Raw genomic sequence first — 14820 nt, 5'->3', positions numbered from 1 at the left:
GAGGACTTCGGATAACCGAGTCTGGACTGTACTTTGAATTTTAGTGAAATTCCAATGTACAGTAGCGCAACAAGATATTTTTGCGCAATTTGTTTGTTTCGTCAATACATAGATATTTTGAAAACTAATCATTGCATAACAACAGGACTGATGTAAAATGCATCTTAAACACTTTTTTGCAATTCCGTCGTGAAACTACTTACTTTTCCTGCCATTCTTGAACGACGAAATAGCCTACTTTTCTGTACCAAAAATAACAGAATCGAATAGCAACACTTTTCAAAATAAATGCTGAAAACTTCTACTTTTCAGCACTGAAATGGGTGCTGAAAAGTTGAACTTTTCAGCACTTGTTTTGAAAAGTAACACTTTTCAACATTTTTTTGATTTAAATGATTTTTTGACAATATACATGAAAATTTGACATAAAATTTCACTCAATGAGTGTTTTTCGGAATTGCAAAAAATGTTGTATGGAACTCGTTGCAAAACTTGATTTTTTCAGCACTCTTCGTATTTATCCAACTCGGTGAACCTCGTTGGATAAATGTACGACTCGTGCTGAAAAAATCCTCTTTTTGCAACTTGTTGCATAAACTACTATTTTCATTCAAATGTTTAAATCATGGCTTGTAATTTCCATTTTTATATTTTTTGCCTCTCCCTTGACTTTGGTCAGGACATAAACTTCAAAAATATTTGCAACGGCCTAACTTAAAAGCGAAAAAATGTTCAAAAATTCCCCTCGGAGCCGACATCATATGGCAGAGGTGTGTTTTCGGTAATCTTGTTGTGTACAAAAAACGGTGCCGGAGAGATTTTTTTTAAAAATTCTGTCATGACAGTTTTATGAATGTTGACATAAAATCGGATAAAACATTATAAATAAATCAAAACTCATTTTTAAATTTCAAGAATTTATCTGAAGAAATCTGAAAAAAAAAAACACTTTCAGAAATAGCATTTTGGACTTTTTGACAAAAATTGCGAAAAAAATTAAAAAATGAAATTTTGATGATAGAAAAAATCATAAAAAGGCTGGTTTTTAAATAATCTGACCGATAACAAAAGGCATTTTAAGATTAACCTTACTTTGGTATTCACATTGAGTTAGAAGTCTTGAACATTAAATGTGAGACCAATTTGGCAAGAATAAATTTACTTTTCCAATCACGTTTTTTAAGGTTTATTTAGTATGTTGAGTCGTTTCAATTTAATTGCAAACTTGTTTTCTTCTAACTTATGAAATTTCAGGAGATTTAGATAAGTTTATTTAAATTTGATTTTGAAAAGTTTCCTTCGATACTTACATAAAAAAATCTAACAGATCTGAATGTTTAATTGACGTTTATTTGCTTACATTGAAAATTGGACCATTTTGCCGAGATTCGATGTAACACTGAGAAAACTAAATTATTCTACTTGTTTTTCTTCCAGAGTTTGAATTTCAGCAAATATTGGCTGAAAAAAAAAATAGAAATTTTCTGATCCTGACGATTTTTTTGAGTGGTGGAAAATGGAAAGCCATTGAAAAGAATCGAAAAAAAAATTGATGAAATATTCCTGAAAGTGACTTGAAATTTTAGCAAAACATTGTAATAGGGCCGAAGCCGAAGTGTAAATAAAGAGTCTATCCTGCTCACGTCAGTTGATGTTTACATTAGGAACAAACAGGATAGACTCTTTGTTTAGACTTCGGCTTCGGCCCTATTACAATGTTTTGCTAGAATTGGAAACGTGTTTTCGCTTGTTAATTCGATTTTACATCAAATAATAAAGTCAAATTATTTTCTACCATGATTTTATGATTTTTGTCCTTATGTCCAAATCTAAAAATTATGCTCAAAAATCTAAAAAATTAAATGAAGAAATTTGTCATTTTTGAAGAGAGCACCTTTTTCTTGAATGTTTTTCACCTATACGTATTTAAATTCCTTTTTGAACATTCAACAAGAGTAGTCACGCTGCAAATCGGTTGCAGAACGACCAAGAAAACGATGTAGACGGTGCTTGTACGTCTGGGAAGAACCATTTCAGGAGAAATCAGCTCAGAGGCAAGCCTCGGCAGCAGTAGTGGATAGTACTGGTAGTGGATCTTTTATTGCTTCCTGGATGCTTCGGGACGAGCAGTGCCAGAAGAGAAGCAATCGTCAGGAGTTTGCTCGGTTTATAAGACGAATGATTTATACCTTCTCGAGATTTTTTTTTCTTTCTTGTTTAGTCTTTTGGAATGGGGATCTTTTCGGGATGAAGGATTACGTTGGAGTTTGTGGCGTAATGGAGAAAGTTCAACTTTTTGGATTCAGGATGCGAACATCGATGAGTTCGAAGCAAGATTTATGTGATTCAGTTGATTCGGAAAAATTTCACAACATTCAATCATGTAATGAAATTCTCCTCCGTACTTAAAAGGAATTCTATCGATTCTAACCGAGCGAATTCAAAAGCCTTCCAACGTTGAGACTATCAGAGATCTCACCATCTCTTCCATTCAAACCAAACCTAATCCACGAACCTCTACCGCAATCAGCTCAAATTTCCCATCACACGACATCGACCCAATACCGTATAAATCACCGCACGTTTTGCTCTGATTGATATAGGTGTGTGTGTGCGCACTAAACAACATCAAAGTCTCCCCCTCGTCGAAGCTGAAATAAGAATCCAGAGACCCCAAGTGAAAAAAAGAAGCAACTTTTTTTTCTTAAGGGAGAACCGCCGAAATCTGATTAACGCTGATGATTTTGTGATAAAAAGGTGTTGAAACCATTTCACACAACCCTTTTCACAACTTTGCCCCTTTCCCTGCCTTCCTTCGTAGGGAGGGAAAATTCGAGGAAATTGTCCAGACTTGCGAGCAGCGGACAGGATTCGTTGCAACCGTAACGATGATGGAGGTTTCGGTACACTGTTAATCAAATTTGTTTGAGTTGAGGAAAGTTTATCTCAGTTTCGATCCAAACTATTTGTTTTGGCATGATTATTTTTCTTCGGTTGAAAATTTAAACAATTTAGAGTTAAAATTGTCAAACTTTATTCTGAGTGTAGTCCGGCGGCAGCAGCTGTCAATGACTCCCCCGGGGGTCTTTCCGTGGACTTGGCCGTTCTTGCAACACACAGTCGGGGCAGCCGTCAGCCAGCAGAACAAGGGCGAAAGAAAGTGAAAGAACCGTGGTCATCAATAATGAAGAATGGCAACAAATCAATCGAAAATCGAGCGCGGGAGCGAAAAAGGGGAGTGTAGGGTGCAGGGGGATTATTGTTGGAAATATGTGAATAGATTTTCCAAATAATAATAAGTTTCAATAAATACCAAAAAAAAGCTTGTTGCTGTACAATGACATTCATAAATTAATATTTTTTTGAACCCAAGAAATTGTAGTAAATTATCAAAATAAAAATAAAACTCTCATTTATCTTTTGCGGTTATTGTTGTACATAAGCTTAAAGCTCCGCTAAACACTAAAAGATTTCTTAATTATCCAAAAGCAAAATCAAAAAAAAAAATGAAAGAAAAAACACTTTATAATTTATCATAAAAGAATTACAGAACTTTGTCAAATATTAAAAATCGTTAAGGGTACAGAGCAACCAAGGAAGTTGTTGTCTTCTTATTCCAAAATTGACGAAGTTACGGAACCAATCCTGCAACAATCTGATTGTAAAAGAAATCAATCTTTGTTGATCATTAAGTAGAAAATAATTTGGAGAAAGGATAAAAAAAATTATGGATAATTATTAAGATTAATTAATGCTAAAATATTTGTTGTAATAATTTAGGTGCACAAGACTCTTTTTTCAATTCAAAATCAAAGTTTCTTGAAAAGGTTTTTAAGTGTTATATTTTTTTATAGAGAAGGCTAAATGAATTATTAATAATATTCACAACGGTTTTTATTATTATTTTGTAGTAGAACTACTATAGCATACACCAAATAAAAAAATCTAAGTGTAGTTTATATGTATGTTTGAAATCGTAATTGAAATAAAATAGTTTTATTCGAGAACATATCAATGTTATTTAACAAACTTTCTTTAATTTGAGTAAATATTTATATTCAGCAATTCCCCATGAAAACAGCATGATTCGAAAAAAAAGTTCTCAAAATTTCTCTGGAGGTTCCTTGTCCGAAATAATTAGACCCGTTTTTTTTTGTTTGGACATTAGGGTGACCTACGCCGTGTTAGGGTGGTCCGAAAAATGGCAATTTTCGTCAATTTTCGCAAAACCCACTTTTTTCAAAAAATCATATCTCCGCGCCATATACTCAAAATTCTCAATAATGTTTAGATATTAATTTGACGGGCATTTGAAAAACCTATCAAAGTCACCCCAGTTTACGGTACGAATTTTTGAAAATAAAAACTGGGTTTTTTGACGCGCCACGCGCAGAACCGGGAAAATGACGAAAACGGGGAAAAATCGATTTTTTTTTCACTAAAACTGAGATAAATTGAAAATTTCAGCGATGACTTACGGGTACCAAAAGTTGCGTATTTCAATTACAATTCGAATCATGCTGTTTTCGTAAGGAATTCCTGTATTTCTATAACCTGTTATTAGTCTGAACATTTTTCATATATAAGTTTACACGAGTCACAACAATCGTCCAAAAAATCACTATTATGCTAAATTTGCTGAATTCTCTGAAAAAAATCTATCGAAAGCAAACGAAGGATTTTTAGGGGTTAATAATTCGAAAAAATGGTCCAAAATGGTCAAAAACTTTTTTTGTAAAATTCTGATAATTTTGAAGAACACAAACCCCTTGTGTTTATAAATCAAATTTTTTTTTGTCTGCTCTAAAATTTTACACTCAAAAAAACTACAAAGTCATAAAAACACTTTTTTTCTGAAATGAAAAATATTGCTCTAGATAAAAAAATACACTTCTGAATTATTTCAGATTCAAAACGTACATTAAATTAAAAAAAATAAAAAGACATGTTTTGCGATTGTTGACAGTTGAGTAACGGGAAATGGAAGCGATTTCAAAACCATTTTTTAATTTTTTGATGAAAAATACGTTTATTCAAAATTTTGAGTACGCCATTATGTCGGGTGTCCAATGTCACATAACAAGCTCCTGACAGCAAACTTCTGTCTCTTCGGTGGTTCAAGTACAAATCACTGGAAAACGTGTTTTTGCAAAAATCCATAAAAAATGAAAGGGCCGCCCCACAGTCACGAGATATCGACCAAAATTACCCCTTAGAGCAAGTATCACGATCATCGAAGAGGGGTCGGGGCAACCGCTGTGTGAGACCCATCCATGAAAAAGATCTTTTTTTCAGGAGAATTCCACAAACAGCGTAGTTTTTTTCCTATATTGGACCGGAAATTTTGAAATCTCAAAACCTTACCTACACGGAGAAAAATGAGTTCCCAAAATCGTGAACCACGAACAAAGTGTTCAAATCCCATGGTACGTTTTTGGAAATCGTACCATGGGATTTGAACACTTTGTGCGTGGTTCTTATTTTCATGAACGCTTGATTTTAGGGTACAATTTACAATTTTTATCAATATTTTAAAACCATTGTTGAACAAAAACAATAATCGTTCAAAACAACAAATCGACGCCGTCGTGCTTGTCATACGTCGCTTTTTGACGTTCCGTGATAAACGCGTTCTAATGTTTGACTTTGAATTAACAAAAAACGAGAGCACTCAATGTAAACAATAACAAGCACGTTTTGTTTGGTTGACCATTCTGTGCAGTGTCCTGAAGTTTAGTTGAACTTGGTTGCTGGAGTCCCGAGTTATAATTACAAATGTTTACGGTACACAGAAAAAAATAATGTAAATTTGGAAGCTGTAATTTTGGAAGGTTGAATATTACCTCTTTTATGATGCAATTTTACCTCAATTTAGACTGAAAAAGTGACATTACACCAGAAAAGTGGTAAAATTACACATTTCCAGAGGTAAAATTACACCTCTTTTCTGACATAAAAGATGTACCCCTTCCCAGATGTAATATTACCATTATTTTTTTCTGTGTAGTCGAGCTCGTTCCTGTGTCAAACGCGTTCTGACCTGAAATCCTTTGAACAATTGTCGCACTTACATCAATTTTCAAGCTGTGTCAAGATAGCACGACAAGATTGAAACCTCTTTCATGTGAAGCGCGACAACAATGCACGGAGTTTTTTCGGTTTTTATTGAATATCTCAGGATTGAAAGTCGAATTTTGGGGATCTGTGAAGGTCAAAAGGTGAGGCATTGTGAGCTACACAAAAGGGCGTTCTTAAAATTCAATTCGGCCCAAAATCGACAAATGACGAGTAAGCACGAGAGCGACGAAATACTGTAATTTTTCATTTTAAAAAGACTTTTGTGGAGATGAAAAAGTATACAATATTTTGATTAATTTATTGTTTGGTAATTCAAACTATTCTTCACTTCTCTAACAGCCCATTTCTCCCTCTGCTTAAATGTAATATCACTTTTCGCAGGACTTCCCAGACCAGTTACGTCCCATCAGCAAGGAATCCGTTCGTCCAAAAACTTCGTCGTTCGTCATCCTTCGACGTTCGAGTCAAACGGGAAACCGCCGCACAAGGTTCATTCACTTCACTTCGCTCACACACACACAGGTCATTTGGACATAATACGGGAGTGCTTGCCCGATATCTACTTCTCTCCTGTGAACCTTCGTCCCTTTTTGGTTCTTCCTAACCTTCCCGACCAAAAAAACTTCTTCATCTTCTTCTTCGTCCTGATCTCGTTGTCGTTTCTGTCGATTCGGATCGCTGGCTGGTCCTTCTCAATTTTCGGGGTCGGTTTCGGTTTCTTTCTTTCCTGTTTCTTGCGCCGATGTTCTCAGGATAAGTCGGTGCTGTGCGTCGTCGTCGTCGTCCAGGTGTCTCCCTCAAGAACCGACTGGCAGGCTCGTCTTGTCTGGGAGTTTTTTCGAGTATAAGGAAGGTTGAGAAAGTAATGCCCGCCAGGAGCTCGTGGTGCAGCGACTTGGCGAATTCCGCACGAGGTAATGAGGAATGCTCGCGGAAAGTAAAGTCGGCCTGATATTCACTTTTCTTTTGCGGGCTGTGCTGTTCTTTGCCGGATGGCCGTCCGACCAACACGTCTGTAGTGTGGTTTCTTTTTTGGGATATCATCGTCACCCGGATGATACCGGATGATTAATGGGGTCGTCGGAGATAGTGTGAATTCGGACGGATTTGTGGGGGAAAAAGAGAGTTGAGCATTGCGTGATGGATGACGAAATGAAGCAAAACCCGAAAAGTTTTTTTTTTGGGAAATTGAACTTGAAATTTTCTGAGTTGGACCTTCCCGGTAAGATTTGAGAATGTTGTCCAGATATATTAAACGGATCAGCAAAATAAAACAAAATGGTTTGAAAATCTCTTTGAGAACCAGCTATCAAGGGTGTTCTACTATGTTTTTTTCCTCACAGGATTTTTGTTGCAGCGTTGCAAACTGAAAAAAATATATTTTATTTCACCAAGCTTAATCCATTTTCTGATTCCACAAAAAAAACATGCTGTACAAACCACTTTCCCAGTGACCACCGGGCACAGAAGTAAAAAGTAGTCACACAAATCGGTATTCATGCAGATTTCAGTCCTGGCTAAGATCCAGTAGAGAGGAAAAAAACCTCTTGTAAAATTGGAACCATCGTCCTCGGACGCTATAATTACTAGGGACGAGCTCCTGCTGCAAGGAAAACCCTGGAGCCGACCAACCAGCACCAGCACCACCACTTTCCAAAAGTGAGATGAGTGAGTTGAGATTAAAACTGTTGACCTACATTACGTTACGTTGCAGGTTCACTAATTCCCTCTCCCTCCACACAAAAAGGGTTGGCTATTTCGAGCAAACTTTCTGAAAATGTCGTATGCAAGCTTCGATTCCGTTTTCTCCGCAAGGAATTCGTCGCTCGAAAATCTTTTTCCACAAAAACAAACAAAAAACAAACATTCAAGTGCCCTTCTACCTTCATTTTCACCCTTACCACAGTTTCCCCGTTGGTTTTTGTCTGTATGTGCCCCCCATGTTGTTAGCTTATTTTTGGCGTAAACACTGAAATCCCGTTCTTTCCTGTCTTCAAGTGTGGTAAAATGATGGAAAAGCTTGGGAAAAATCGTGTCAAGAGTGGCAAATAAAAAAAGTCCCGAAATAAAAAAATAAAACAGCCACAAGTTATCGCCTCAGAAAATATTACAAACCAACTCGGGCTTGGGTTTATGGATCTTGGACTAGGGAAACTTTCTTTTTTGGGTGGTGGGGGGAGCTTTATTTTTCGCCTCAAATCGTTTGGCGCCTCCCCGGAAGTGGGTTCGATCACACCAAATAAGCATAAATTTGCGTTGCCCCGGGCGTTATTTTTATATGACACGCGGAAGGAAAGTCACGTTTTTTTTGGTTACGAGGTTTGCCCTCAAATTTGGGATTAAGAGTAATGATTGTTTGCTGTAAGCAAAACATTCGGAATGCACCTTAATGTTCAAAACAAGTGTAAGAATCATTTGATGGCTTGACTGCTTTTAAAAAATCATGCAACTTTAAGAAAATATATAACATTTCTGAACTTCGAATCCAATTAGATAGTGATTAGAATTGCCAATGACGCAAAAAGTTAAAATGACAAAAATGCTGGAATTATTTTTTTGCAATTCCGCTGTGAAACTGTCAACTTTTCCTGCCCTTTTGGAGAAACGAAACGGCCTTGTTTTCCTTACCAAAAATAACAGAATGGAAAATTAATACCTTTCAATTCCAGTGCTGAATAGTTCTACTTTGGGTGCTGAAAAGTTGAACTTTTCAACACAAGTATCGAAAAGTAACATTTTTCAAAAAAAATTCTGTTTTGAATGGTGAATTTACTAAATACATGAACTGCCGCTCCAATCTAGTCCGTCCCATATGTAAAAAGTGAGTGCTGAGATATCGCCGTGAGAAGCCCAGAAAATGTTTCACCTTTTTTTACATTTCTAATCACCAATTTTAACAAACTTTTTTAAACAATTATTTCAATATTGGTTTAAAAAGTACTCCTATCCAAAAATTTACTCAAAAAGTTAAAATTTATAGGATAATTTGATAAATTTCCATGCTGGGACTGACCTGACTTTATTTATCCATCAATAAAGGCAAGTCTGTCAGGTTATCAAGGTAGGCTTGAACATTTACAACATAAATTTGCCTGTCATCTGTTGGTTTGTTTTGATGGTTTTCCAAATTATTTTTATCAAAGATCTAAAAATTTGTTTGTTTCAGGTTTATTTAATTTGGAGGATGATTCCAGCAGCGAAAATTTAACCAGCAACGTTGTATTATTTATATTTCTTTTGCTGCAGAACAAATACATATTTGATTGCAATTATCAATATCTGGGCCCTAAAATTGAGTTATCCAGAATCGTTTAACGGAAGAGGAACCTAATCCAGAACCAGACCATGGCTATTCATTCAAGAATGAAAAAGTACTGATTGTATTGAATATTAGCTCAACGGTATGTAGTTTATTTTATTACCGTGGTTATCTCATGCATGAGGAAAAAAAAAGACAAAATATGTTTTCTACTATTATGCTTCAAAATTCAAAATATACCGTCAATATGAAAAACTTTATGTTTTTAAGTTCTGCGAGTAATTAGGTACATAGTCTGAGTAAATATTATTATTAGACAATTTTTGCTGTGGATTTGTAAGACATTTTTATACAAGGAACTGACTTTCCTTTATTTTGCATATGGGACAGCACCAAAGTGATTTTTGTTTTGGAATTTTTAGAACAAACATAACTTTTTTATTAAATAGGCTTAAAGTAGAAGTTCATACAAGACAATTTTTAGGTTTATCTCAAAATTGACAAAAATACATATGGGACGGACTTGATTCGAGCGGCAGTGAATATTTGACATAAAATTCCATTCTAGAAGCGTTTTTCGAAATGGCAAAAAAAGTTGTAAGCAACCCGTTGCAAAACATGAGTTTTTCAGCACACCGCGTTGGATAAATGGACGACTCGTGCTGAATAAATCTTCTTTTTTGCAACTTGTTGCCTAAACTACTATTTCATGACTACAAACTTTTCAACAAAATGTTTTACTGCTCAGACTCCTCGTGTTTTTTCTTGTGAAATCACAACTCAAAGTTTTCAAATATTAGGAGCGAGTTTTTGAAATATGTTCGCATTTTTTGGGGCACCTTTACTAAATTGCGCAGTACTTTTTTATGATTTTTAATGATTTAATTTTACATGATGTACAATTTAAGAATTTTTCAACATGTTTTATAGCACAAGTTGTTTAAAATTTTACAATAAATAAACAGCATTCCATAATCAGGATTCATTTTTTTTTCAAATTTAACCGTCTAACCGTCTAATTGCTTCAAAAAATGTTTACTTCAAACTATAATTTTTCGGAATCCATTGAGTTGCATTTATTCTTCTAATAAAATCCTATTTGAGATATCAATTTTTATTCAATAATTAATACACAATTCAATTATTTTACACAATGTTTAGGTAATATTACTCAAAAAAGGGGTGATATTCAACTAACAAAATTTTCAGCATTCCAAAATTCAACTTTTTTTGCTGTGTAAATTTTATCAAGTGATGTAACATCCATTATTTGAAAAGCTTACCAAAAAGTGATAGTTTATTACGCATTACATGATATCAATATTTTTACTGCCCATCAAATAAGGAAGAGCTGTTCCTAGTTTGAATGCTGAATGCTTTAAATTTTTTTAAAATAAACCTGGATGTAGAATATTCAGAAGAGCTAATCACGGTGTGTTTTCCAGAACAAACTTAAGACAAAAAAAATCGACATGTCTGATATTTGGCACCATGAAAGAAGGGCTCTTTCCCGACATTTTGCGGGGTCCGGCGAAATATTTCGTCGGGGGGTCTAGAGCAACTTTTTTTTTCAATTTTATAGTATTTTTCTTCAGAAAAGTCGATGGAAATCGATGGGTTCATGTTCATATCCATCAAATTTCTTGTGAATGTGCCCCAAGAGACTCTGAATTACATATTTGACTTCAAATAAAATGTTTCCAACCCAAATCCAAATCAGTAGGTGGTGTTCATCGTTTGAATGGGAATTAAATCCAGAAATTTTGGAGGAAGTCACTTTTTATTTTATGAAATTGGGTATATCTCTGCTTATATTGAACCAAAATTGATACTTTTTTATGGAAATTGTTCAGAAAACTGTTCTCTACAGAAAATGTTTTAAAATGTTTTAGTGTTGTTCGGAAGAGAATTGAAAAAATAATGTTGGGAACCTTTTGAGTAATAAATAGCTTTTAAATGGAATACTCTAAGTTTAGCAATGGTTTAAGCTCGAATTTGTATCCGGGCAATCTGTTGCTGTATTTTTATGACAAATTGTACAAATAAAAAAAAATGTTCGGTCGTTTTGAGGTTTCCAGCTTGCATGATGGGATTATCACAAAGAAAGCTAGAAGACTGGTAAATTTGGGTTGGAAACTTTTTATTTGAGGTCAAAGAGAGTCTCTTGAGGCACATTCATAAGAAATTAATTTGATGGATATGAACATGAACCCATCGATTTCCATCGACTTTTCTGGAGAAAAATCTTATAAAATTGAAAAAAAATACGACGAAATGTTTCGCCGGACCCCGCAAAATGTCAGAAAAGAGCCCTTCTTTCATGGTGCCAAATATCAGACTTGCCGAATTTTTTATCTTAATATTCTCGGAAAATACACCGTGCTAATAAGTTCAATGAGAACAGTAAATTGAAATTAATTCAGTTAGGTTAATCATGTTTTATTGTTTCAAAATTCATTTTCCCAAACATTTTTAAATCATTTGATTTTTTTCTGGGAAACTGGAAATATTTGTTTACTAGAAACCCTGGAAATTCTTGGACGCTCTACGAAAATCTCATGTAAATATCAACCATTTTACGAGCTTGGGTGTTTCGATGTTATAAAATCTTTTTTTAAATACAAATTATCATTATTTTTATTATTTTTGAGACATTTGACATAACAGTGTCTATTTGATGAAACTAGCAGCAAATTTACAAACAAGTGAGACAATTTTAAGATTTTTTAGTTTTTTTTTTTAACTAATGAAAAAGTATTGTTGTAGTCTCGATTTAATAAATTAAGATGATTTCAATAATAAAGAATCAGTTTATAATTCAGTGGCAAAACCATAAGCAGATCTGGGAACACTGCCTGTTGTTATGAGCACTTAAAGAGACTTTGATGATATTCAAATCTAGGTGGAGTGAATTTGATGTTGACTTCCTCAATGATTTTGATGCAAATCTGGCTGTATTGCAAAACATTATAAAGGTATGCAAAAGACTATTCCATTAAACTATAATGATCCAATCTGGCATCCCTGTTTTAATATATCAGCACTTTAATGTAGTTCGCAAAACTATTTTCATTTAAATATCCGACAATCAAGTTAGATGGATGATGTGTAGAACTAAGCGAGGTTGAATCTTACATTTTTTTTATGAATTTAAATAAGTGACGTCTAATTATATTTGGAATAAAATATCGAATACATATGAGGAATTCCACATAAATTAAAAAAAAGGATGAGTGTGAATTTGCATTGTTGCACATATATTAGAACATATTGTCAAATGAACTCTTGCATAAGCATTTAAAATAGACTTGAAGAAGTTTCAATATAAAATACTTTCAAAAATTATGTACATTATGACTGAACAAAAACATCATCAAAAAGACTCCAAATTTCATCATACAACACCTTCGAATATCGTCAACTGGGGCGAATTGGGAGAACAGTTAGAGCACAATATTTTGATTTTTCTGGTTGGTTTCGGATAGAACAGACTCAGACCAACAAAATGTGTACATCCATTTCCAAATTTAAAACCTTTAAGTGCTCTTACAACTACTGTCCTTATTCAGACTGTAGTCCCGATTCGCCCCAGATGACGGTACTTCTTCTTCCCCAAAAATCCTTCCCACCAAAAACCTTCCAATCACATCCGGTATTGCTACCGCGCACAACATGTCAATATCCTGAGCAAACTGGTACAGCACATTCGAGGAGCATTACAGATGCACTGTCTACTGCCGTGTGAGGATGCACCCAACAGCCCAACCATAAGAAAGTAACCCAATACGGATTTTCCGCCATCAGATAGCAGCCGGTACGGGCCTGATGGGTCCTAAGAGTACGAGTGCACACGAAGCAACCATGCTTTGGCTGTGAGATGTTTTCGGTGTAAATTCAATGGAACGGTACATTTTAAAACTTGGAAATAGATCACAAGAAAGTTACGGGGATGGGTGCACGGTGGGAAACACGTTTACGTACACTTGATGTAAAATTACGTTTTAGATAGATTTGCGTTTCCATAGATTAAACGTAAAGTTTATCTCTACACAAAAATGCATGTAAAATTACACGTTTCCGTTCTTTGTGTGTCATTTAACAGAACGAAAGCTTTCCAGAGCAGTTCCAACGGAACAGAGAAGCAGATGTGCACGACGCGATTGAGGTATGAGGGCATGAGTTAACGGCTAAGTGTACTTATTCCTTTTCGATTCTTTGAGCGTTTGTAGCGGTGGTGGTTGATGGTTCAGCTGCCGAAGTCTCATCAACCAGTCGGTTGGTTGGTGGAGACGCCGGGTTAGTTGGCTTTGTGGTGCGCGCACAAGTTAGAATATCCAATCAAAATCCATTTCAGTTCAGACTGAATCACATGTGGTGGTTATACGGGTGGTGATAACGATGTTCGCCGGTGGTTATCACACTTATCAGGAATGATGCATTTTTATTTTCAGCACACAGACAGCGATACACAGACATTTATTTGTTGGCACTAATGGCGCGCGCGTTTTGATTAGACACAATTGGTTTGATTTAATATAGGCAACTTCCTTTTAGAGTGGAGCACACACAGATATTGCACTCTCTCTCTTGTTTTATGTTTTGTACAATTTTAGAACACCGTCACACTTTGGCACACTGATTCGTTGGTCGTTTTATCTGCTATCAGCGCACTTTGTTTGTTTTCGTTAGCTCATCACCTCTTTTTTTTATCACATTTATTGCCGTCAAAACCTTCACGTATAGTTTGGCTAGGTTTCAATCATTTCACCTGTACAAGCTTATCATTTGTAATTGTAATTGTTTTCCTTTGAATATCTCACTAAAATCACTAAACCCAAATTCTTAACCTAAAAATAACCACAATAAACCACCACAATTGCACCGTTACAACAAAACACAACATAAAAACCCTGCAAGCCGGTTCCGGAAGCCCACCACGTTACCTTGTGCGTCCACGGAGTTCTGGTGCTGGTTCTGGTTTCGGGGGTGGCAACGCAATACACACACCGCCTCCTCACGCTCACTCACGCTCGACACGTCTCGACGGAAGATACACAACAACTGAGGAGCGCGCGCGACAAAACATTGAGCCTGTGCCCGCCACCAGCTCTGGAACCGTTTTGGTGTGCGGCGACCGGAGAACCGGAGGACCACGCGCAAAAAATCGACGGTCCTATGCGCACCAACACCAAGGAACCCAGCACAGTGGTAGTGGTGACGCGAGAGTCCTTTCGTTTATGCTTTGTGCGTGCGTTGCACAAAACATACACGCACGCACAACTAATACAAGCTTGCCACGAAACGACTCAACGAAGAGCATAGCGACGAGCATAATTGCGAAGGAGAATCATCGTCATCGTCATTCGTGTGGACGACGACGACGCCGTACGACCACCATCATGCGAGTACGAGACACGGGGTGGACAGATGGTAAGTTTTTTTTTAGTTCGGAATGGATCGAATGGGACTGTACACACGACGCA

The 14820-nt window shown here is 35.8% G+C and overlaps 1 protein-coding gene across 1 annotated transcript in view; it reads right to left on the bottom strand.

Annotated features, from left to right (window-relative positions):
• Positions 1-14462, bottom strand: part of LOC6042336 (DNA N6-methyl adenine demethylase) — a 211754-nt gene extending 197292 nt beyond the window's left edge. Inside the window, exon 1 of the mRNA XM_038263793.1 lies at positions 14281-14462. The gene's annotated coding sequence lies outside the window, so the exon portion shown is untranslated. The remainder of the gene's footprint in view (positions 1-14280) is intronic.
• Positions 14463-14820: the final 358 nt, after the last annotated feature.

This window comes from Culex quinquefasciatus, chromosome 3 (assembly GCF_015732765.1).
Source record: "Culex quinquefasciatus strain JHB chromosome 3, VPISU_Cqui_1.0_pri_paternal, whole genome shotgun sequence".
Taxonomy (NCBI): domain Eukaryota; kingdom Metazoa; phylum Arthropoda; class Insecta; order Diptera; family Culicidae; genus Culex; species Culex quinquefasciatus.
Note: the sequence above shows the minus strand (reverse complement) of the source record. Positions and strands in the feature narration are given on the sequence as shown.